Here is a 27306-nt window from a genome sequence, read left to right as displayed (position 1 = left end):
GTACTTGTATCTCTTTTCAAGTCTATGATAAGCAGCAAAGTATTGTTTTTTAACAATTTTTTTGTTCCCTAGAGGCCCTGGAACCTTCACCTTCCTTCTCTGTGCCCACCAGCTTGTCTGTTTTAAATCCCTCTTTCTTTCTATCCATGTTCATTGATTCATGGGGTTTGTGCAAGAGGATAGCATAAAGCTGTGCAGTGAGGGTGTCATCACTGTAATTGAGCATCGATTATTTAAAGAGCACAGTTGTTACTTTGGTTGATGAGACCATCTCTGAGACTGACATCCACTCTGAGAACAGAAACTTGGGGTAATTTACCAGACCCTTTTTATACCCCTTATCAGGATTGGTTTTACCTTTTATAAATCTGCAATACTACAGTGGCAGATTAGGTCCTTGCAATGGGTGCTGCATTTGGTGCTTTACTGAATGATAAAGACAATGTCATGATGATCAGATATCTGTAAATATTGACCTGTAATGAGAAACATGTAAGCAAAGCAAAGGTTGGCTTTTATATTGAAAAAAAAATACACTTGGCTGTGCTGGAAATAATAGCTTTTTATTTCATTTTATTTTTTTCCTAGAGAAAACTTTCTCCCTTTCTATCATACATCATCTTGATCTTCCACTCATGCTGACAGAGAGAGGATACAAATGATTTTTAGAGCTCCACAAGGATAAAAATCAGCAGGGATTATTAAGCTCTTTCTGAGCTGGAAAATGCTATGCTTCAGCATCTGGTTAATAAATATTTATTTTGATTCTATTTCTGTGTGCACATGAGGCCCCATCATGTTTATTTGAACAGCGAATATTATGGCTAAAAGACATATTTCCGGGGGCGGATATGTTAAAGAGTATGTGTCACACCTTGGGTGAAACTGAGATTTTTAAGGAGTGTAACATCTCTTTTTTTTTTTTCCCCAGCAGCCAAAAAGTACAAAAAAACTTTGAAAAGAAACTAAATCACATCTTAACTTCTGGACTGAGATTCTCTACAATCTAGAATGAAAATAAAAGGCTCTCTTGTCAGATGAGGATGCACGTTGGCAGGAGAACTGAATATGCAACAAGTATCCTTGCAAAGTGGTGATGAGAAGCACGTCTTTTGAGGGATGAATGTTCTGTGTAATGTGCTTTGGCCTTGGACATAAAACACAAGACAGTTTTAAAGTATCTGTAGCCTTGAAAGCTAGTTACAGGATATTCACACATTCAGTCAGTTGTTTTCTTGTTTTGACTCAGTTGTTCTAAGTCAGCAACACACAGAAGGGAAATGAATATTTTAACTATTTAAACATATTAAACAACAAAAACATAGATCAAGAAAATGTCACAGAATGTGGAAAAGACACTGATGTAGCCTGGAGGCATTCATCTCAGCAGAAGGCTGGATTCAAGTAGTGGAGGAATGGAAAGACCACAACAATCCCATTATAATCAGTATTGCTGAGCAACTTAAATACGGGGGTTGCTGCCAAATTCACCGTAATAAATGAATGAGTTGTGTTCCCTGCCTGGGAAAAGCTGGGTGGGAATATATGTGCATCATGTGAGTAAACTGAAAAGACCTAAACTTTGAGATATTACACTGACAGATCTTTTAGAGTTACAAATAATAGTGATAGGTGAAATTTTGTCTTAATTAACTGCAGCTGTAAACCCATGGATGGAACATTGTTAGCAGCTACTCATAATTCTATTGATAGGGATGTAAAAATAGACCATTTTCAGCTGTTGTGTACTGCTAGCTGTTTCCGATGGGCAAAACGCTGAATCTGCTCTGTGGTGGGTTTTTTTATTTGTGATCTAGAATTATATAGTGCAGTCATAAGGATATTTAATAATGGTCTTATTATTGTCCTGAAATAGAGCTCACCAGCTGCAAAAAACAACATTTTATTCACCCTCTCATGCTGTGTGGCTTCCCATAGATGAAATGGTATTTATGCTTGACAAATATTCCACTTAGTATCTAAGGTAAGATGATGTGCTTAGCAAGAGCTGAAGCCCATCAAAATGAAGGTTAATCCACACAGAGAGATGAGCTGTCATTCAATCACTGCTAGCAAGGCTGCAGGAGTCTCAGCAACCACGAGACATGACAGCCCTTTTGGGATGGTTGGTTTGTTGTTGTTCTTTAGTTTCTTTTTTTTTTTTCTGAGAATAATAACCAAGTTATGGTACAGACACTTCTTTCCCGGTGGCATAAAATAAGCCGCTGGAACACACTACACACTTTTTTTTTGGAAAACAAACAAATGAACACACCAATTCCCATGCTAGTCAGAGAAAGTTTGGTTAGATTAGAGTCTGGACCCTGGAACACTTGCTCAGAGGTCACAAATCTTGGAGTGAAAAAAGAAAAGGCTGATGTTACAAGGGAGGAAATTGGCAGATGGAAGCCAAGAGAACTGCTAGCTGATGCCTAGCTATTTGTGCCTGCCGAGCTCTGTATGAGAAAAGGTGATTTCTTTGTCTACCACTATTTTTTGTTGTTTGTTTTAGGGCTTACTGCAGGAAAGAAAGTGTGATGAGAAAATGCTGACTGTGATGCAGCTGACGTGTTTGTAAAAGGGCTAAATTCACTGCCAATGTAATTCAACATTCAATACAAGCAATGGAGCTAACCCAGGGGTGAATCTGGCACCCTTTACTTTTCAGCTAATTTAGTACATACTCATTAGAAAGAGTAGCTTGTATTAGCCCATTAGTGTATGCCATGGTTTTAATCCATTGCATATGTATTGTATTCATTTTGGTTATTAGGGCTGAGGGAAGTAAGAGAATTCATGGGCTCATGCCATGTAAAAACACACACCAACTTGTACAGCTACTTGTTACTATAGCGTCCATACATCTGCCAGGTGAAGTCAGGAGTAATAGCAACGCTTCTCGCATGTAGAAATTTTCCTGAAGCCTCCAGTTTAATCACATGCACTTCACTGTTCCTAGAATGGAGCAGGGGTGGAGCACTCCTGGGTTTGCTGCTTATTATACTATCCAATAACACCCCTTCAAGGAACCTTTACAGCATCAGATTGCAAGGAGGATACAAATATCCTTCCCTTCTGGGACACAAATTTCTCTTGTTTATTTGACTGACTTTTCCCTAGCCTGCGGCAAAAGACTGTTGTGATGTGCACCATTAAATATGCTTCTCTGTCAGGTTTTCTTGGGAGATTGTGAAGGAATTTTCTTCCTAAGTTCTTTCTGTGAAAAGTTTTTTTTGTTCCATTCAAATTTTATGCAATCTTCCTCTCCTTGCAGTGGCTGTATTCTTACATTTTTGCCCTTTGCTTCTCATTTTCTATGCTGAAAATCTCAGAATATGACAAGAAAAAATGTATTTTGTGATTTTTTTCCCACATAATTTTCAGTGGTTTTTTGCTGGCAAATGGTCATGTTGGGTGCTGGTACATTTGCAAAACGCCCTTAATGAAGCAGCAGAGATGATGGGTACAAAGAAAGCTCCTGGTGGTTTTGAGATGACATCTTTACACATCCAACTTGTCAATAATTACTGCATAGGGTCTGAACTCTTCCCATCCCACCTGAATTCTTTTCTGGCAATGAAAAGGGCCACCCTCTGTACCAAATGCTTCAACCCCACCATAATTCACACTTTGACAATACCATTGAGCAAACTAGTGTTATGAAGTTTACCTCAAGTTTTTTTTCACAGTTATCGTATGGTCCTGTGCCATCTGATAAACCATGAAAATAGTTGGAAATCCATGGAAATAGTTTAAACCAGAAGCAGTAAAAAATCAGAACAGTTTCATCGCAGGATGACTTATGGATCATTCAAAGAATTCACCCTCCTTTTCTTGTTCAGATTCATTTATGTCATAAAAAATAATTCTGAATAGTTTAGAGTGATTAGATTATCAAAGCCTCGTAACCCAAAAAGGAAAATGCAAGAAATTCAGATGTGTGCAATGTAGTGACTGATCATTACTCTTTAACTAGAAGAATTATCTTATGTTGTTTACTGATAGTATATTTAATAATGAAAGATGTAAACAAGCTTTGCCAAGCATAAGATTTATTGTTGGGTAAACACAGGGAAAATGTATCTACAAGAATGTTTGTGAATTCTTAATTGTATTTTACATGAACATTTTTACACATTTTTTATTCACTTCCTCCATCTGGTCAACTGAGGAAAGATTTTCTTATGGAAGTGTACACAGAAAGTAACTTTTAGGCCTGATTGTTGTTTAACTATGAAACAAAAAAGAAATTTATGCGAAAATAATGTGTTTATGGGAAATTAAGTGCAGAAGAAAATTTGAGGTCAGCCAAAAGAGGAAAATAAAGTCTATCTAGACTGACCTACCTCCAAACAAGCCAGTTGCAGTCCTGGAATCAGGACAGCCAGGTCAGCACAGAGCTGTGCCAACTGAATTGAGCTGACTCATTTATACAGCCCCTGGGAGCTAAATGAGTACTCTGTGTGGCACCATGCCATGCAGACATACTGTCCTTCTGCCTGGGCTATCTTGGCTATCTCTCCCATGACACAGCATTGTGTAATGTAGATGTGTCCTTAGGTGACCAATCATCACACTCAGTGAGCAAATCCCAAACAGCAAATGCTCAGACAAAGGGCTGTAATCATTTATGAATGCTCTGTAAGAACTGATATTTGTTCGGATGAACTGCTAAATAACAAACAAAAGGGAAAAATCTAGGACCTAATCATAGACAAGATATTAGCAGAGACGGGAGCTAATTTCAGCTGGCATATCAGGCAGTTGCCAAAAGTATAGCTGCATTTTCTGAACCTAGTTTTAATATTCAGAGGCATTTTATCTTGTATCCTTTTTCTTCTTACCTGTGTGGTACCACATGCAATACATTTTGCCCTCACTGTTAAGAAATGTGAAATATGCAACAGTTTGTTTTGATATGTTTCAAACATACTGTTGTGTTCACCCATACAGAAACCTTTCAGTGAGTGTAGTGTGCTGGTCCATTCATCTTAATGCAAAGGTCTGTTCGAAGTTTCACACTCTTCAGTCATTACTTATATGCTGCAGCACATAGTGAATTACTCAGTAGTGCCTGAAGATCATTCAATCTTGGCCGAAAATGTTTTCTTTTTAGATTGCAACCATTAATAGCAATTCAAATTGACAAAAGCCTTTGACAATACCCTTGGATGTATGTGCATGTATGCATGTGTTTGTGGAGAAAAGAGACCTGAGCACACACTTGATTGCCATCCTTAAGGCCAGGTCTTTCCGTTGTTGTAATGTCAACGTTTTGCCAAAAAAAGACTTATTGTCATGTTGTAAATTCAAATAGATTAAGCACTTCGAATTTGCCCGTTAAGTTAAACTGCTTCATCCATTGGTGACCTTTGGAAAGAATTAGGAGAAAAGAAAAAATGCCATGCAAAAATATACTATATTGTTTGGGAACATTATATATGTAATAAAAAAACCCTTTAGACATATTTTTTTTCCAAGACATAAATAGAAGTACATAATTTTTAGAAAATAATTTCTGAACCCAGCAGCCATTTTTTTGTCCTAGTTTTTCATAAATGGACTCATGTCATACTGCTTTTCCCCAAATCGAAAATGAAGTTACTCTAGTTCCCAATGACAGTGCACTGAAGACCTTACTTTTTCTTCTGTCCTTTTCTCTCTTCAGCAGAGGGTGATGGTACTATTTTATTGCCTTGTAAAGTGCCTTGAGATCTGAGAATAACTGGAGCCTTGTATAAGTGTCAAGTACAACCACATTTCTAATATCTAATTAGGTCAAATTCTACTCCTACATATACAAATATGGCTCTTGTTAAATTCAGCAGAATGTCAGAGGATGTAAGAAAGAATGTTTATACATAGACAAATCAGTTTTAAAGCTGTATAACAAATATTTTTAGATATGAGTAATACTTAACCTGAAGCATCCTGATGGACTGAATTTTGATGGATAATCTCCATCCTTTATTGGACATGGGGAGAAACATAAGACGAGGAAATGGCTGAGGTATTTCATGCCTTCTTTGCCTCAGTCTTTAATAGTAAGACCAGTTATACTCAGGCTATGCAGTCCCCTGAGTGGGAAGACAGTGAAGGGGAGCAGAATGAAGGCCCCATAATCCAAGGGGAAATGAACAGTGACCTGCTACATCACTTAGGCACACAGGTCTGTGGACCAGATGGAATGTGAGGGATCAAGGGTCCAAGTTGACTCAAGGTTAGACAGTGTGACATCCACCTAGCAGAAGGATCAGAAATTGGATTCAGAAAACTACAGGCCTGTCAGCCTGACCTCAGTGCCAAGAAAGGTCACTGAGTAGATCATCTTGAAGGCCATCATGCAGCATGTACAGGACAACTAGGGGATAAAGCCCAGACAGTGTGGGTTTGTGAGAGGCAGGTCCTGATTGACCGTCCTGATTGACCAACCTGATCTCCTTCTGTGACCAAGTGACCTGCCTAATAGATGAGGGAAAGGATGTTGTCTCCATTAACTTCAATAAAGCCTTTGATACTGTCTCCTGTTCTCCTGGAGAAGCTGGTAGCCCATGATTTGGACAGGTGCACTCTTCACTCCGTGAAAAATTGTCTGGATGTCCAGGCCCAGAGAGTGGTGGTGAATAAGTTTCATCCAGTTGGCAGCTGGTCACCAGTGGTGTCCCCCAGGGCTCACTACTGGGCCGGGTCCTGTCTCATATCTTCAACAACGACGTGAACTAGGAGACCAAGTGCCACCTCAGCCAGTTCACAGATGACACCAAGTTAGGTGGGAGTGTTGATTTGCTGGAGGGCTGGAAGGCTCTGCAGAGGGATCTGGACAGGCTGGATCAATGGGCTGAGGCCAATTGTATGAGGTTCAACAAGGCCAAGTGCCAGGTCCTGCCCTTGGGTCACGACATCACCATGAAGCGTGATAGGCTGGGGAAAGAGCATCTGGAAAGCTATCCACTGGAAAAGGATCTGGAAGTGCTGGTTGACAGCAGCTGAACGTGAACCAACAGTGTGCCCAGGCAACCAAAAAGGCCAATGGCATCCTGGCCTGTATCAGAAATAGTGTGACCAGCAGGACCAGGGCAGTGATCATCCCCTGTACTGGGAACTGGTAAGGCCACAGTGTTCAGTCTTGTGTTCAATTTTGGGCCCCTCACTTCAAGAGAGACATTGAGGTGCTGGAGCGTGTCCAGAGAAGGCCAATGGAGCTGGTGAAGAGTCTGGAGCACAAATCTTACAAGTGAGCTGGGGTAGTTTAGCCTGGAGAAAAGGAGGCTCAGTGGGGACCTTATCACTCTCTACAGCTCCCTGAAAGGAGGTTGTATCCAGTGTCTTCTCCCAGGCAGCAAATGATAGGATGAGAGGGAATAGCCTCAAGTTGTGCCAGGGGAGGTTTAGATTGGATATTAGGAAAAATTTCTTCGCAGAAAGGGTTGCCAAGCATTGGAACAGGCTGCCCAGGTAAGTGATTGAGTCACCATCCCTGAATGTATTTGAAAGACTTGTAGGAGTGGCGCTTAGGGATATGGTTTATTGCTGGACTTGTCAGTGTTAGGTTAACAGTTGGACTCGAAAATTTAATGGTCTTTTCCAACAGACACTATTCTATTCTATACTTGTATTTAATTTCTATTTTGTACTTTAATATGAAAGTCACTCTTCTAGAGGCCTCAAAACTTTTATATCTGTAGTTTTATGCCCAGTAAGGCTGTGGGATCTGCTCATACTGTGACCTGAAGGCAGAGGAGGAGATGTCACCTGGCAACCCTGCTCAGAGCCCAGCGAACACAGCACTCTTGGACAGAGTCAAGGAAAAGCCCCTGCCCTGCAGCCGCTGAGTAGTTGTGCTGAGCCTCTCTGAATGTACTCAGTATCCAATTCCCAATTCTCAAATGTAGAGAGAAGTCATGATCTGAGGAAAACGGTAGCTATCAGACATACTGGGAAAGAGATAAAATCTTTGTCAGCCCCTCAGGAAATCCATGTCTGAAATGACCAGCTTGATGTTTGTGGGATGGGGGCCAAAACTGCATAGAATTTACTGCAAATCAATGTATTATTGCAACAGCCATATCTTTCTACTCCTCGTAAAAAATCAGGCCTCTGTGACCCTGGTTTACAACCGTAAGGTAACAGAAAGTTTAAACTAGAGCATATTTTTTCCAGTTCAGATCAATTTATCTGCAACAGAAAAATCTTGTGTACTTTTCTCTCTATAATATGTAGAAGTTTTTACTAATATTATTGTATTTAGGTTTCCTGAACACTCCCGGCAATTCCTCTGCTTCAGCTGCTTTTCTCAGAGCAAACAAATATTTGCAACAAGTAGAGCTGTGTGAGCTAATAGAAGGGGGAAAAAAAGACAAAAAACCTGGCAAGCAAGTTCTCTGTTTCTTTGAAAACTCTCCAAAACCATGAATCCTGTGAGAGCTTAATTAAAATGAAAAGCGAATTTTCAAAGGGAGAAAACAAAATAAGCTTTTTTTAATGCTCTATTTTTATTCTGAGCTCAGAAAATCTCTTTCTCTTTTTCAACTGGTTTCCCCAAAACATAAATATTGGCAGCTTTAAGGTTTGTTTTTCATCCTCTTGAGCAAGAAACAGTGAGTTCAAAAGCATTTTACAGTCAAGCTTAGAGGGTTTGCTCACCCAAACTTGGATTTCTGACACAACCAGTGAGTCTAGAACAGTAAACACTACCATGAAATCAAAGCTGCCATTTCAAGGGAATTATGATTAAATGGTAATGTATTCACTCTGCTGATAATTAGAGGGACCTGTTTTTTTCAGACATGGCAGTACATACAGGTCAAGGTCAACCAAACCCTACACACCACCTTAGGTTCACATGATGAAAGGGTATGTCTGCAGCCAACCTCACTTGGGAAGCAAACGTCTCGGCTGCTTTCCTTTAACCAACTAGCTGAGTGGCTGGGTATTGCTTTGAGTCCAGATCAGTATTTGAATGTTTCAGTCCATATCAAGACTTATCTGCTCCAACCATCTGCTGATAAGCCACTACTAGTTGATATTTCAAAGCTTTAGAGACAGAAATTGATGGAACTTGAAATGGTTTTTTTGGATATCCACATTCTTGTCAAAAATGCGTGAGTCCTTTCAGGGCTTAATAGGAACAACAAGCCAATATTTAAGTGTCAAAATTTTTCATACAATCTAGGTGTCAAAAAGGGTCATTTATATCAGTTTGCTTCGTCCAGCTTTGCAGTAGACTGACACTGAAATGTGGAAACTTGCATGTTAACTATTGATGAAAACACAATTGCAGAATCCTGTGTAATCTGCTCTAGGTGACCCTGCCTTGTCAGGGGGTTTGGTCTAGGTGATCTCCAGAGGTCCCTTCCAACCTGAACGATTCTGCAATTCTGTAAATCTTTTCTGACTTCACAGGTATAAATCAACAAATGATTGCAGTTGCTGTTGGGGGTTTTAAAAAGCTCTGAACATACATGGTACTTCTCTGCTCAGTCATGAACTCTGAGTAATCATGTGTTCATGCACAAGACCAGGCTCCCAGCATGTGCAACGGTGTTATTGCACATTTGATGTAGTGTTCAATCTTCTGATCTAATCAATGCAATGTAAGGGCTTGTGGGAAAGTGTTGAGGCAGGTTTGAGGTTTACTTTGTATGCAATAGAGAGCTACACGCCACCAAAGTCAGCCTGCAGAGCTCGGTCTCACTGCCTGTGACACTGCATTTGAGCAGATCAGCTAACAGAAACACATATGCAGAGTGATTTATGTGTCTGTTGTCAGACACAGTAATTAGCAGTGGCAGGGTCTTTTTCAATTTGGAGAAGGACCTGGCCCCATGGACTTATCCCTCCAGACAGCACTGCTGCATTCATTCAGAAGTTCACTTAAAGTGCTTTTAAGTGAATGTACTTTCCTGTGCACTGCTTGCCAGTCCTATATGTGGTGAACATCTTTCCAATAGCGGAAGAAAGTGCTGTGCATGTGTTTTTTCTTCCAGAGGTCATTTATGGGACAAAAAAATCAGTCTTCTAGATGACTCGCTTAGGATTTTAAAAACATGGCTTGTGCTAGACTTATTTTAAATATTGATGGCAAGATTTAGTCAAGGTTGTCTGAGGATAACGGTGGCTTATGCAACCAGTCAGCACACAGCTTTGCGCTGATTGATTTCTCTATTTTACAGGGAATTTTTTTGTAGCTGATCCAAACACCAGCCCATTCTTTCCCCACTTACTTGTAATTTAACCTAGGTACTTAATGAATTACAAAAATGGACAGAAATCATCATCCCATAAAGAAAATACATTTCTAATTAAAAACTATGTATATGGGTCACACTTTGCAGAAGGAAGCACAAGTCAAGCATCATTCTTCTTGATTTGTTCCAGGTCACTGTTTTTATCTGCCTGGCTGCAAAACACTAATGGATTGTCATGATAAAAATTCACTTTTGTACCCATCTGTCATATTGCACTTTTAATGTCTATTTTATTTAATGCATCTTGATTCTACCCCACTCCCAGCTGCAAACACACCACACTTTATTAGAATAAAATTTTATCCCTTTTGGTCCTGTAAATGAGAGAAGAAGCTGTAGAAACTTTTCTTTGCAGCACTGAGAGTTGTAATATATGTTAGCACAATAAATTTGTTCAAGACAATTTTCAAGTGCACATTCCTCTCAGAGTCAGTTTCTAGACACTGCAGTGGGTCCCTCTAATCTAAGTTGGTTTTATTGACATTAACAGAGAGCTTCTACAGCAAAAGTGTTTAAAAAAGGCAAAGTCAATAGGGAAGATTTTTTTGTGCTTCAAGGAATATTGAAGATGAGTACATAAAAAGGGAGATGGAAATGTTTTCCTGACAAAATGGGGCCTAAGTAGATGTCTTCTAAAATAAGCATTGTTTGATAACCAGTGAAATACAAGAGATTTTGAACTACTCTGGCATTCTGTTGTTAAAAGAAGATATTGAAGAGAAAAGAAAGATATGAAATATCAAATGTTGAAAAGAAAATGTCAGCAGCATACATCTCCAGAGCATATGTCTAAGGCAGCAATTATCCACCTTTTTTCTCATTCCTACTCTTGATCAAACATTTTCAAGCAGCCCCATATATAAGCATCAACAGTAGGTGAACATGTATCACTATTAGCTTAACAACCTGGTAGGGATTATGATCCCTCCTTTGGCAAAAACTGATCTGTTGGAATCAGTACCAGTTATTTGTACTGTGGCAGCACCTTGAGGCCTGAGATGGAGCACTGAGAGGTAACAGCAAGATAATTCTGACAAATGTAATAAGCATGAGTTACAGCTACTGGTCACCCACTTATTGCCAAATGCTTCATTAATTTTGTGCATTTAATGTTTGTATGCCTTTCTGTGTTGTTGTCTCTTCCCAGCAAGTTACATGATCTTTTAAATCTGCATGGTCTCTGGATATTTTACCTATTACAGTGCCTGACAGTAGTGCATCCAAGATGGTCTTTGAAAAGCCCTGAGACAGAGGAGGGGGATGCCGTAGCTTCACAAAACACTGCTTACAATAACTGAGTTTGTGGAAGGGCTGTTCATGTGATTCCCATGAGTCACAGCATTCCTCTGCCCTTCTTCTCAACTTGATAGGCTTGGATTGCCTTTGTATCTTACAAGCTCATACAGAGCCCCTACACCTGCCAGCTGTGTCATGCCTTGTGACACATCACACAATGTTCTGGAAGCCTAATCATAAACATTTTATCAAGAGCCCATCCTTTGGAAATCCTAGCATTGTCTCTTTTATTCTTGGGAGTGGTAAGAGTTAATTGAACACCTCCTAGAAAGAGTTTCTAATTAGAAAACCTAGTGGAATTGAGGCTGCTAAGTCAATGAACTGCTTTTGAAAAATCACCCTGACAAATGGAATTTGCAGGTAAATTCCTAAAAGTTCTCTCTGAAGCTTTTATGTTAAGGTGGGAATAAAAAAACAGCATTAACTTGGCCAAGCATGGAGAGAGATCAGCTCCCGAGCTAATAGTGAAGGCATTCACCCAGGATAAAGAAAACTAGTCTGCTAGGCTACACTTCAAAGGACAGTTTCCCTAATTTACATTGCATGCATCCAGGAACAGATTCCTTCCTAGGTGAATGTCCTAGCCAGAAAGCTGTTGACTTGAGTAACAGTCTATGATTTTTTTTATCTGTCTCAATGGATATTTAATTACATCAGTGCAATCTGGTATAGTTCCAGGGCAAAGGACCGAGAATGCCTCCATCCCCAGATTTCCCCTGGTAGGTGGTAGTTGTGGTTTCACTTTCCTTGGGAAGAAGGCAGGTTTCGTTCATCTAGTGTGAATAATTTAACTGAGTAACTTTTACTGGGTAACAAGGATCATGGGACTTCTTCTCCTGTATTCCAAAGCTTTGGCTGACAGTGGCAGCTTCTGAAAGAAAGGCATTAGGCACCCAACTGCAGAAGCAGACTCAGCAGTGAGCACTGGGAAGCAGTACTATTCAATCCAGGATAAGGGACCTGCATTTAGTCCACGTATTTGTCGTCCTGCACAATATATGACCTTTTGGCAATCTGACTCTTAGCAGATTAACTTTTTGATGCATGCTTAACCAATCCATCATTTTTGGAGCCTAGAGCTGCCATTTGAGAGCTGTGAATCCCATTAAGCTTCCACACACCAAAAGGTTAAGAATCACGAGGTTGTGATTCATTCCATTCCTTCTGGAGTTATTAGGGAAAGAAGCAGTGGTTGGAAGGGGGAAAAGCAGTGGTTGTGAGAGGTTATTCCTTCAGACTTTCAGCAAATGGAACCTAAAGGAAGGAAAGAGTGATCACTCAGACAGAGAGATGATGGGGAAAGCACTGAGACAGATGGATCATGAGGCAGATTTAGTATTTAGCATATTCACCTAGTCTTCTTGGAAGTACTCCCACACCCAGGGGACTGCTTTAGCCAAATAAAACACAGTGCCAGTGGGATCTCTGTCCATCTGTCCAGATGAAGCAGGACCCCGGCAACAACAAATGCAAAACAAAGAAGATCAGATAAAATGTAAGTAATAAGGAGCCTGATTATCTCATATCTCTGATGAAGGTACTGCACTAGAAGGATGAGGAATAATCTTGGGTATTAGACACTGTTTATGACTTCCATTTCTTAAAAGCCATTGGATAAAATGCATAAATAGCTTTGGGTGCACAACCTGAATTGAAACACGGACTTCCCCCACCCATGGCAATGAACATTTAACAGCTTCTGGGGTAGGGTAGGAGCACTTTTAAGGTACATGTGCATGAGGGTGCAAGTGAGATAAACATTTTCTTCTCCCAATTTTACACCCTTTTGAATTTCTCGTGAATAAAAACATTCCTGATGTGATACAGAGCAGTCATTCAGCCCTGTCAGAATAGGTGATATGCATTACTTGTTCTGAAAGCCAGCAGTTGTGCTACATTAAAACCAATAAAGCAATTGATATGTTTTATTTTAAAAGTAGCTTTCCCAAAGTGCTAGATTCTAGTCTCAACAGTATAATGGATAGATCACAATACAGCTTGAAAACCTGACCACCCTACTTGCGTACAAAGGCATAGCTGTTTGGGATTTCAGATCATGTCCCTTTTGTATACACTGCACATCTGAGAGCTGAAGTTGGCCTTGAACTGGAAAAGGATTAAATAAGTCTGCTTCATTTTTTTCATGAAACCTCAGGCTCTTTGTGACACTAAAAGATTGTCTGAGTCATACTTTCATATTAATAAACCATATGTGTTTTCACACATTTCAGGTTAAAAATAAATGTATTGCATTTGCAAGTCATTTGTTCAAGGAAATTCACCATCTTCAAAGCACATATTTCTGCTCTTCTAGTTATCAGTTGAAATGAAAGGATGCCACAACAGGCTGGCAAGGTTTCTGTTTTTTTCTAAGTTATTGTGTGTTTTGTTTGGGGGGGGACTTTTAACAGACGGTTAGTCTATTGCATAGGGTTCCAGGAAGTTTTTAAATTGAATTTAAGTTTTTCCATGTCTGTCCAAAAATACACTGTGAAAGATACATTTTCAGCTGAGAAAGATACATTTGCAGCACTTAATGAAATTAAATGTAAAAACTAATTTTTCTAAGATGTTCCAACCTTATATAAAAATTAAAAAAATCTTGTCAGTTTTATATTGCAAATTTAATTTCATACAGGAAGTACAATAATGTAAACCTGTGATTTGGAGATGCTGTAGTTCTTTTAAACAAATAGTTGAAAAATCAATTTGTATAAATTCTGAAACATACTGGGAAAAAAAATATGGCTTATGAATATGAAGGTATGACTCAGCCAGCTTATTAGTATCACAACGAGCCTAAGGTTTTATGAAGAAGCTGAATTAATATTTGTTCAGCACTTTGAAAATGTGAAGAGCAGTGTAAATGATTACTAATTGTTGGCTTTACTATTAAAAATTGGAACAAATACCTATGTGAAATTAATGTATTTCAGAGTAATTCATAGGAGAGTCCACAGTTAAGCTAGAAACCTAATAATGGAAGCCTCACACTTCACAATCTGAACAGAGCAGTTGATGCAGCTTGAACATCGCCCCATCACCCGCAGTTCCCTTACACAACACTTACATGAGTTGCAGTGTTACCTCAGGAACTCCACACTGAATACCTTAAACATATACCCAAACCTGTTGGTTGAGAGAGAGACAGTGTCAGAAACCAAAGCATTTAACATTTAGGTGCTATTATAATTAACAATTAAGGGCTTGATCCACTCTTCCTTAGAACTCCTGAGGACTCTACGATGTCTCTAGAGGAAAGATATCAGGTGAATGTCCATACCCTGCAGAAAAAAACAAGACTTGTTTTGCTCTTTGTATCTCCTAGTCAATCCTGAACTCTCCTCTGTCTCGTGTTCCTGTTTCAGTAGGATTAGTGGAGCATATCGACTCCCTAAAAGACTGAAGTTTCATGGTCTCAGACTGTCTTGAGGCACCAACAAACCCCTGGCTCTTCCTGGTCTTCAACCTCTTAGAGAGGCTGAGAAGAGAGCAGAACCTGGATTGGCAACTTTCTGCAAGACTACTGTGCCCATTAAGTCAGCAGAAAAAAAAAAAGATACCAGTGGTCATGTTTAAATAGAAAGGATAATCACAACTTCTGGTCTGGTCAGGCTTTTCTAGTGTCTTGAGGGCCCTTCAAGGATTAAGGCAAGGGAATACAGTTTACAAGCTGTGGCTGGATGCAGGAATGAATGACATGCCAAAACACTAATTAACTTATGGATGAGGTCTGCTAGTGCAGCAGTTCTAAGTAGTGTATTATTCAAAACCAAAATAACAAGCTTCCAAGGGAGTTTTAATACCTCTTGGGTTAAACAGAAGTTTAAAAAAGATCTTCAAGATTACATTTTTCTGCTTAGGTTCCTAAATTCTGCCTAAATCCCATATTTGGCATCAAAGTCCTTTTTAGATTTGACTCTTGCTACTTCCCTCCATTGGGACATTATACATGTGGTCCTTAAAATACAGCAGCTGATGTGTTTGAATTTTACTAGCTAACTCACATTACAATTATTTTCTGATCCCACTGTATTGATAGAAAACATATGCTTCAGGAAATACCATAAAATTCACAACCAGTGAGTTTTACAGACACCAAACAAAATATCCAGATAAATCTCAAGTATTTAGTGTGTACAGTAAGTAGCTGACTTCATTTCTCAGCTGCCATATATTTGTTCATTATAAGGATATTATTGAGAATCATTTTGAATGCTTTATGAAGCTCATATAGATTCAGGGTAATGTTAAGAAAACACTGTTTATTTTCTACAGACAGTAGATGTAGCCCCAACTCTTGCAAGCAGAATTATTTCTTTTCTTTTAACACACAAAAAACATCTCAGTGCAGAAGACTTCTATATGGTTTTAGATACTCAGTAGAGAATGACTGCCAAAATCTAAACAGTTACCACTCCCACCTTGCTTAACTGACCTTCTGAGAAATTATTACTGTTCTAGACGTGCTTTTTTGGGTTGGATGGATGGTTGCTGTGCCAGCAACTTTGTGCAAAGCCTCACAGATACTCCCAAACCACCAAAAATTTTCTGTTGCAGGTTAATAAATACAAACCTTTCTCGAACAGCCAATATTTCCAAAAAATATGCCCAGCCAAGCACATACACTGGTATCTCCAATAGTGTTTTTTATGTGAATGTTTTCTGGGGAAAATCAATTCAGCCAGCAGGTTGAGCAGAAGAGGTTTATCTGACTGCTTATTTGCACTATCTCAAGGGCCAAGTTCAAAACAGCACTTTGAGTGATGTGCTTAGGTTGAAATCTGCTTCCGATTTTTAAGCACCCTACTCATCTCCTATCTGCATCTTAACAAATTTGAAAGTGGTTCCTGTGTGACTACAGGTAAATCTGTCTCTGCTCACATATTTTCTGCTTCAGAGACTAAGGCTATTAACCAAAGTGCCAGGAACAGCGGGATTTACTTTCTGGACTGATCATGCATAAGAACAAGGAGTTGCTGTCCACTGACAGCATCAGAGTATTGAGAGCCAAATTTTAGCACCAACTCTGAAACTCTTTCAATAGTTAGGGGCTCCCAGGAGTGGAAAGGAATGCATGCTGGGCCCTATCACTTTCTGCTGGGATATTGCTGTTGATTTCTGAGACTCCTAATTGCTTAATTGAGCCAGAAGGAGTACCTGTGCCACGCTGCTCAGTTTAACATATGTTGTATAACAGTCTTAATTTATTTAATTTAAATATAGGGTATTTTATAGAAAATATCAAATATTAGCCTTAGCCTTATCTTCCAGCACTTTGTTTTAGTTCTAATATTGCTTCTCAAATTAAAGAGCTAATTATCTTCCCTGCATATCCATTAGAGATTCCATTCAGCTTGCCAGGAACCTTGTTTTTTATAAACTAAACTAAATTAGCTTCTGGAATTCTTTGCTCTCAGATTTTTAAATCATTGTCACAGTTCTCAGAGTTCCTTCTAACTTCCCAAGAATCCCAGCAGAGACTCAATGGCGTGGTGTCCTCACCTAACCAACTCCCCTCCTTCTCCACATTCCTGCTTTTGCTAACAAACACATTGGGCCTTGTTGGACAAAGCATTGGCAATTTTTGTTCATGTCATTCTCCAGCAAAGACTCTCCCTCAATCCTGTTTCCATTCAGTGGTTATGAGATTAGTGTTCCACACACTGTCTGGGAGCTTATGATCCTCATTCCTAGGACAAAGTTCAAAGAACTCTGGATCACTCACTTGCAGACAGTTCCTCAAAACTTATCCAAACTCTATTAACACAAAACATGGTTTATTTTGCTTTTACTTGTGGGGAAGATGAATGATGGCTGTGTTTTTAACTTTTTTTATTTGCACTCCAATGTCAATAATGTTTAATTTGCCAGGAATATTGTTTTACATTCTTATCCTTCTAACTTAGAGGTTAATGATTTCATCAAAAGCCAGCCAAGTCAAATGAAATAATACTAAATAGCCAACTGTTTCCCTACTATTTGTTTTAAGAATAAAATTACTTTTATTGCCCAATAGTACTACTTACACTTTTGCAAAATGTATAATTTCTGAAGATAAAGCTGACCAGATATGACTACACTATTTTCCCTCTTTTTTATCAGCTATAAGTACACATTCATAGGTTCACAATGAACTGGGATAAAGTGATTCATCCCTGCCAATTGCAGTTGAGGAAACTGAAACCACCCATAGAGAAATCAACACTTGTTTGTTAATCAAGTTCGTATCATTAAAATTCATCTAAACAGAGCAACTTACAAAAAAGAGCTGTATGTATGCACAGAACACATCACTGTTACAGCTACACAGCCCTCCAGAAAGGTTTGCACATATTGGTAGTTTGTTCTAATGCATGACACTTTTAAGGCCTGAGATAGAGCAGTGATAGGTTGTCCCTGGTGATCATTTCACCCCAAATGGAGGGTAGAAATGGCTTGACTACCTACTTAGTCATAATGGGCTTAATCACAACCCCAAAACAGTCTCTTCTTGTCTGTACCTTAACTTCATAAGAACCATCTTTCACTGACTAGGCAGGGCCTTGTGTGCCAAGGTCTCTCTCTCTCTAATCTGTCCAATGTCACCTTACTTTGTTTGTTGTATTTCTTGTCTTATGATCAGGTTCCATTGCCCCAAGAGCAAAGCCAAAGAGCATCCTTCAAATCTAGTAAAGTCAGCTCCATTTATTTTGGGAAAGAAAGGACAGTAGTTCATATTTAATCACAATTTATAATTTGTCTACTTAAGGTTTTGTATTGCTCCTGTCATCGCAACATCTGAGTGTTTTACACATAAAAAATTGGCAATAGTTTAATTCCCAGAAGACTGCATGGAGCCTCTGGCTCTGCTCCCTGCTATTATATTCAACAGCTAGGATTTCCAAGAGACCTGTTGGGTTAGGTGCTTTACTCTCACAGAAATTGAATGTAAATTTTGGACTTCAGTCCTTTAAGCTGTTTTGAAAGACCCTTCTTATACTGTTTCTAGGAAAGAGAGAAACTGTAAAAAACGACCACTGTGCAGCACAGGAAATACTAGGGAGCTGAGGATTTTCCTATGTGCTTCCATCAGATTTTGCCCTTAGTTTTCCCTTGCCCTTGTGGTTCTTTCTGCAACTTGCGGAGAGCATATGGTATGAGAAGTGAAATTTGTTCCTTCTCCACAAATGGCAAAATAATGCTCATTCCTAAGGCTTTGCCCAAGGAAGGCACTGCTTACATCTAAGGAGAAGGCCACTGCCCTCCATGCCCATCTTTCAAATGTCCCTGGCCCCACTCCAGCTCAAAGAATCAGAAAGAGAAGGGACAGAGAGGGCCTAATAAGTGCATTTATGCTATGTGTTGCCAGTGGCAGATTTTGGGCACACTTAAGCAAACCATTTAACAGCATGTAACAGCACTGCACAACACATCAGGAGAGGAACAAACTATTTTCCATTGAAGCTGCAGGGGGATATGTAGATAAGAAAAATGTAATTACCAGAGCAGTAATTTAGTCAGGATGCTAATACTTCTAATCTTACCAAAAAAAAAAAAATCCCCTCACACCCTCAAGGGATATTAATGAACAGAAGTGGTTAAAACCTCAAGTTTTATGTCTCATTTGAAAGATCAGCACAGTTGTTCTGGACTAGACAGTGCAAAACTTTCAATAAAATAAAATGGCAAACAAATCATTATTTGATTTTATATCCACTAGGAGCAATAAACACTGAGGCCTCACAGTTTCTGCAGCATCTGAGTAATTCTAAAAATTTCAGGACTGCAGCATGTAAGTGGTAAAACATCTGTTCAATGTGGAGGGTTGTATATATTCCTTGTAGTTGTTTTTGTCATTTCTGGCTGATAAATAGTTTGGGGGCTCCCGCTGTATAGAAATGGCTAAATGGAGAGTTTACTTTTTCAATGTCTTATTTGACTCTTAAAAGTGCAACTATCATGTCCTCAGGCTCTTTTCCACTCCTAGATCTCAATATTTTTGCATTGTTTGAAAAGCTTTTCACATTAAAATATTATGGTCAGTTTAATAGATAGCAGATGCCACATGCCATGACTCTTAGTACTAAGTCTTTTGGCATGATGTTTCTAAAGAGTTAGTATTATTATCTACATACACAGACCCTGAAATTCTATACAAATTTAAGAAGGCTGTGTTGTTTCTAGGGCAGGAGAACAGGTTCAGGTTCTTGGTTAAGCATACTGATGTAACTTTTAAAAAACAGATTTGGAACTGGGAATGTTATCAGAGATGCCCAAGGTCTTCCTACTTGTCTGGCTTCAGGTTTCTCTGAAAAGAGGTGGTTTAGGTTGGCCGCTGGTTTCATAGAAGTCTAGAGTTTGTTCTTTGCTGACTACAGAACCTGAGTTTCTGTGATATTTCTTATGATAGAAATGCAATTGGTCAGTGTCACCCATAGAGTCTATTGAAAAATTGAAAAATGTCTCCACTGGACTAACATGGTCTTGCATCTGAGGCAGATTTTACGTTTTTTAATTGAAACTATTACATTGTTAAATACCAAACTATACTGTGCAGACTAGTAAAGAGGGACAATTTATATTAAAAAATGCTTAATTTTCCAGAGAGGAGACTCAGCATTTTAATGCATCAATGACTTCACCTAACTGTTCTCATTCAGATGTCACTTTACATTTACTGCAGAAAAAAACTGAAAAGAGGAAGAAAGAAAACATTGTCTTTTAGCCTCAAAAAGAATTTTTCACCTAGAAAAGGTACAGTAACCAATTCCCTTCTAAGAATTTGTAGTTTCCTACCAAGGTCCTCACAAAAAAAAGGAAAAATTTTACCTCCTGCAGAAGGGAGGTGTATGCAGAAAGACTTGCCATAGTTGCCACATATATTTCTCTTTCAAAATGCTGTAGTACTAACAGTATGGCTTGCAAGGCTATAAAGTATAATACTACATGATGTAGCAGAATTCCTTTCTTCTACAACAGGCACGAGTGACATATGTTATGTCACTTGAGACAGATGAATTAAACTTATGTTACTCTTTGGAAGTTGTTCCCATCTATCTGAATTGTTTACAGAGGGGAAAAAACAACTTCTTGAAATAAATTTGTGGAGCAATATACTGCTACATAGAACAGAGGGGATCTGTCTTAATTTCTCCTCTAGAATCTGGAAATACATTGTGCAGCTGCTTACAAAATCTCAGGCTCTCTTCTTTCAGGATATGCATTGTATTGCAGATATTACTGTTTGTTATTTATTAATTGCAGATTCTCACCAAGGACATTATTTAACAGTGTAGGAGCAAGTTTTCAATATGAGATTGACCTGTGACTTGCCGGGGTCAAAAGCTAATGAAGTCAGCAGGAGTAACCAGAATGAGAGGGGGCTTTTAAAACTCTCATGCTTTTAAAATCCTCTCAGAGTAAAATTAATTCACTGACTTTTCTCACCTCTGCAAGCGACATTGATGGCAAAGAAATGGTGAGTAAGAAAAGGAGTATATTTTCTGATGTTCTGAATTACTTTTTATACAGGTCATGCACGTTTATGTAATCTGGGTATACTGCAAGCATCATATTTCAGTGTATCTAACCCAGAGCCTCTCTCCAAGAGGAAATCTGAAGTATCAAGTCTCCTCTTGATATTGTGTCACTCAAATTTTTCTACATTTTTCTTGGGAAAGAAATGAGTTGAATTTGTAAAGAGGGAAGACTGGAATGCCACGTGATGAGTGGATTTTTTTAGGTTAGTTTCAGTGAGAAGAGACTTTAGTATGGGAATGTTGTGAAGTAATTTCATTAATTTTTGGGAGGCTGCTATCAGTGCTATTCAGGCTATAGGTAGATCTCATGTTGCAGATGCTTCATTTGAGCAAGAGAAACAGCTCTTGTGACTCTAGGAAAGGAGCAGAGCAATGGTAAAGCAACAGCCAAGTGTAAAGAGCGGATGAGAGCAATCATCAGCAGAACAAGACTTATGTAACCAGACTGTATATCCATCATGCCACTCTCTCCTTAAGAGATTTCTATACAGCTGTGAGCAAAATATCAAGTTGTGTTTCTTGGAGGCTAATTTCCCATCACTCTCTCCTCCTCCAGCACCATATTAACACTATTTCAAAGTATCAAGATTCAGATAGTTACGGCGCAAATAAATCCCTTCTGAGTGATTGGAATAAAAGAAGTCAGGGACTTCCACTAACCAGTCTGCTTATTTTTGAGATTTACAGAGGTTTAGTGTAGGATATAAAGAAAGAAAAAAATAGAACACCCAGCACCAAAATATGAAGACAGTCAGTTATCTTATAAAAGGTAGTCAAAGGTACTAATCCTATTTTCATCACTTTGGTAATCACCACAAATTAAATGGACATTAGGGCACCTTTCTAACAGAAACTAATATGGGAAATAACCACACAAACCCATTTCTTCCCAGCCACTGTGAATACTGAAAAGCAAGGGGAAAAAATAGCTTAAATCCTATTAGGACAATGATCCCTACACATTCCAGTCCAAGATTAATTCTTTCCCACAAGAGCGCATAGGTACATGACTTCAACCACCTTTTCAAAAGAAAAAATAAAGACATTTGGGGTTTGGCAGGTTAGAGTCAGCTTTGGTGTCTTGTTTAACATGACTTTTTTTCAATGACCAGCCCTTTTCTAATACACCTATTTTTTTGAGGTACCACAGGACAAATTCAATGTACCATCTGCAGAGAAGTCACACTGATACTACTTGGCCCAACCTCCTTATAAGGTTGAGTTATTATTTTCCTAATTTGGATTTTATTGCTGGCATAAAATCTTTAAAATCGCAGACAGAAAGCGAGATTGAAGGCATTGTGCGAAACGATAAATGGCCAGGACCATGTACTCTGAATCCTTTATCTTAATATCTAATAATAAACCCACAGGTAATAACATGGCCTGTGAAACCTTCTAGCTAGGTGTTTAATTAAAAAGCAAGATCAAAGGTCATTGCTTCATTTAGGATACAAATCTCTGCCTTTGAAACTATAAGGGAGGGGGCAGTGTGCAATAGCCTGAAATACAAAGCTTTTGTTCATCGGTTCCATGCCCACCCCACCACAGGGGCACTGTAGCTGGAATGCACCAAGCATGTCAGCCCCCTCTCTAAAGCCATTTTAAGGACAGCATCTTGTGTTTGTAATTTCTGAGCCCGGTTTCACAAGCTTCACAGATACCAGCTAGAGGAAGGGCTGCAAGACCAAGGTGAGTATGATCAGCACCAGGGCCTTATCCAGGAAAAGTGGAACTCCAGCATGTGCAGTGTAGGGGTGGGCAAGGGTGTTATACAATAAAAATTGCCTGCATAGCTTACAATAGTAAATACTCTGCTTCTTAGCCTGTTCCTAATGCAACATAAAAAGGAAAGTAGGCCACGACACTATTAAAAATTTTGAGTTTAATGACAGATGTAACATAGGTAGTAAATTAAGTACAGACGTGGACTGGATTTTATTAGACACACATGAAAAGTAAGGCTAGGCTTGTGATACTAAAAAAAAAGATCTCTATGCAGCCTAAAATCTGTTCCTCATACAACTTGGAGATTTGAGAACAACCCAAACATGTTTGAGAACTTTCATTCAACAGGAGTTAATATACCCATTTAACTCAGCCAGACTATGATACAACACAAGTCCACAACCTTACTATATACAAAATCAGAAAAGAAACCGTCTGTTTCTTTTTTTTTTGCCTTTGTAGTCTCTCCTGAAGCTTCTACTTCAACAGCAATTGCCGTTGATGTTGTTCTCCCAGTGACACGATGCTTAGTGATTGAAAGTTACCTATAAAACCCTAAAAGATTGATCAACTATAGTTTTCATGACCTCTGCCACAATGTACAACAAAATTTAAATACGTGTAACTTATTTACAACTTATCAACAACTTTGTTGATGTGCAGAGTCCTGATGACATAGATCTGTTATGGAAGTAGATTGCTGACAGCACTTGCAGTGGAAACTAAATACCCTCAAAGCATGTGGTTTGCTTCCAGAGATTCTACAGGAATAGGCCTTTGGTTTGGGCTGAGGCTTGCCCTATTCCTCATTGTGGCACTCAGGGACATAGCTCAGTGGCGGACTTTGCAGTGCTGAATTAACAGTTGGACTCAATGGTCTTAGAGGGCTTTTCCAACCTAAAAAATTCTATGATTCATTGTGAAATGACAGCTCTTTCTGTCATATTATAGTCTGAGGAAGGTGTATGATTTTTCCCTCTTTTGTGGTTTTCCTTCTCTCTCCTAATGGGATTAATATCCAGCTCTCATTGCAGTAGCAGTCCAAGACTAAGGGTTTGTGAAAATCTGAGACAAAACCTCTACTATTTTGAATAATTTCTAACTACAGTGAAACTTTTTCTTTCCTAACATCATCATTTAATAGTCTTTTTTTTTAAGTATTATTTTGTATTCACTGACATACCATGCCATTCTCTAGATCTTAGGATATAGAATATCTCTTCTAGTACTGCCTAAGGATGGTAGGTTGCAGTCAATGTTAGCAGCAGTGCTATTCTCTTTTTTTTTTTGCATTTTTGGCAATTATTTTCATTTTATGTTTGTCTTGATCCAGTGTCCCATCATTAAAAAGAATATCTAGTGGCTGATATTCTAAGGTATCAAATAAATCATCTAAATAGTTAGATGATGATGTCTGTATTTGCCTTCAACATCCCTTTCTGTGGTTTGCACAGTTCCAGGTACAGATGTTTTATTTTAAATAATAATTGAATTTACTGAGTAAAATTTGCGATTAATATAGGTGTGAATTATTCCAGGAGCAGTAGACACTGATGAATAATGGAAAAATATATTTTCTGAATAATTTATTTGAAAGACATAAGAATTGTACAATAAATTATTCAACCAATATGATTCAACTAGTCTTTAATCATTTTAAGGTGGCTGGTGCTCCCTCTACTGGATGATTAGGTGCTTCCAAAGGAACTAAAAAACTGTAGAGTAGTGATTTCAGAATTATTTTTCAAAATATTTAAAAATTCTTGGCTACAGGACAGTGAATCTTTCAATATCGATACATAAACTCAGAAGGGCATATCTTATTGGGCAGCCATCTTTTAAAAGGCCAAGTTTTAAACATAATTACTTGGCACCTTAGGCTGAATTAAAAATAATTTGATAAACTTCATTGTTAAGTACTATCTGACACTGTGATGAACTATGGCTTGGCTGGGGTAGACCAAGGCATAAGGCACCCAAGTAGTGTTAGAGCAAGTGATAATTGGTGGCATTCACTGACCACGGGAATGTCTGGATGCATGCAGCACCTTGAGCTTTGCAATCCTAATGCCAGCCAAAGTCTTCAATAAATATTTCACTGTCTGAACATAATATATTAAAATATTAATGATAGGAAGTGTTGAGTAGATGTTGATGCCATTAGGTATGGGGTGGGCACTGACACATCTCAGTCTGCTCATCTAGGTGATCTGACCCTCTAAACACAAGAGAATTCACCTTGTCCCCACTCCCATCCTGACTATGGCCATGGCTTTGCTGTGTGTCACACAGTAAAAAAAACAAGGTATCATTTCTTCTCCCAGTGAGGCTGCAGAGATCAAGCATGGGGCTGCCTGGCAGGATTATGTAATTTGCAGTATATTATCCCTTTTCTAGTTACTTAGTCCTCCTTTTTCCTAACTCAGTCTCCTTGCAAATCAGCAACTCATCCCCATGTTACTTTTTCTGCACCGGTCCTCTTTTTATTATATCAATACACGAATTTGAGGACTTTTACAGCCTTGTGTGGTCTTCCTGATGTGCACTGTTGTCCTTGCAAGATTCCACCCTCAAAAGGCTGCCAATAATCCCTTCTAAATTCCCATGAAGTTCAGCCCACTCTCGTGTAACTCACGCTATCTCTAACCTTTGACAGCCTCTTACTCTGTTATCTATCAATCTATCAGTTTCCTAAGCCATGTACTTCTCTGCACCCTGTGTAGCTCAGTGACAGCCCAGGGTGCTGCCAGCAGTCATTCGTAGTAATAATAATAAAAAACTATGATCTGATCATTCTTCTTCCTCAGTACATGATGCTTATCTTTTCCTGGGTGGCCCTTCAAATCTTTTGATTTCCGACTGTGAAAGGTCCCAGGTCTTTTCAGTAGACCTCCTCAGGCTCCACCAAAATCTCTTTCAAAGGCTTTCTAGAGACTGCTGTGGGGAAGCACTGTAAATTTTGTGATAAGCCTGATCCAGCACATATAGAGGGACAGTCTTTCAATATTCTTTTTCTCTAAATTTCAGTCATGTCCCTTGAGAGTAACTTATTCTGGCAAAATGAAATTGAATCTAATTCTTAACTTACAATAAAAATCAGTGTAACTTTAGTGAAGTGACAGAATACAGCTAGGATAAATGAAAGAAAAATCAAATATGCTTTGTGGGACAGCGAAGAAAAAAAGTCTATAATTGCTACCATTAGGATCGGTCCTTCTAAGTGATGGACATCAAACAACCAAATATATTCAAAATCTATTCACTTTCACGTTACTTTTCTAACCCAATATGCCAATAAAATAGCATTATGCTGCCAATCACACTGCTATCAACAGTCTTTAGATTACAGTTTTTATGGTGATAGAATGGATGGTGTCCCTTTGGAGAAATAAAGAGAACAGGAAATATATTCATGGCTTCATAAGCAGAAATTCAGTGTGGAAACCTTGAATTAATTTACTTAGTTCAGATGTAGGATTGTATAAATGTTTGCCATTATTTCTAGTGTGAAAATGAAGAAAGATTCATATGAAGAGAATTTGTCAGAATACTCATCACATTTCCATTATCTAGAAAAATGTGGCTTGGGATCCATTAAATACAAAAGAGTGAACAGCTAACTCACTTCCTGATAGTTCTATCAAGATTAGAGTAACATAACAGTACAGTACATAGGAAAGTGGTATAGATGTATTTAAAATCACTCTAAAAATAGTGCTGAAGAGATATTTTTAGTAAAAAGAAAAGAATACATGTTAACATTAAGGGACATAAGTTTTAACTGGCAATTTGATCCACAGTTTTGTAACAAGTATAAATATTGGCATTGATATTAAGATTCTGGAATTCAAGAATTGCTAAAACAGACCACTTTTTTTCTTTAATAACATCTTTCTCAGACTCTTTTTTAGTGATACCCAGTGATAAGATAAGGGGCAAGGGGTAGAAATCTGCATATGAGGGAAAACTTTACTGTGGGGGTAACTGAGCACTGAAACAAGCTGCCCAGAGACGTTGTGAAGTTTCCACCTCTGGAGATATTCAAAACCCACTTGGACACAATCCTGTGCAACCTCCTCAAGGTGAACCTGCTTTAGCAGGGGGGTTGGACCAGATGATTTCCAGAGGCCCCTTGCAGCCCTAGCCATTCTTTAATTCGGCGATTAATATTGCTTAAACTCCCCATTATTTCCTTTAGCCCATTAACTAAGAGTATCTTGAGTGTGCAAGTATTTGTGGATACACAGCGAGTCTTGTTGCCTCTTCAAATAATCTGTGTCTAAGAACATGAGGGCATTTAAGACTGAAAATAATAACTGATTTTTCCATTTAATTTTATTTCTATTAGAAGCAAGGAGGCCCATACTGGCATCAGGAGCTGCCATGTCTTCGGACCCTTTACCAAACCATATCCAGATCCTTTAAGAAATTGTTAGACGCTACATGTATGGCACTTGTGATTGTCTCCGGTGGGCCTGGAATGTGTTGGAAAGACTGTGTGTGTGCATTTTGCT

The sequence above is a fragment of the Neopelma chrysocephalum genome, unplaced genomic scaffold (assembly GCF_003984885.1).
Source record: "Neopelma chrysocephalum unplaced genomic scaffold, ASM398488v2 Primary Assembly neopelma1_71, whole genome shotgun sequence".
Taxonomy (NCBI): domain Eukaryota; kingdom Metazoa; phylum Chordata; class Aves; order Passeriformes; family Pipridae; genus Neopelma; species Neopelma chrysocephalum.
The sequence above is the reverse complement of the archived record's forward strand: the minus strand, read 5'-3'. Positions refer to the sequence as shown.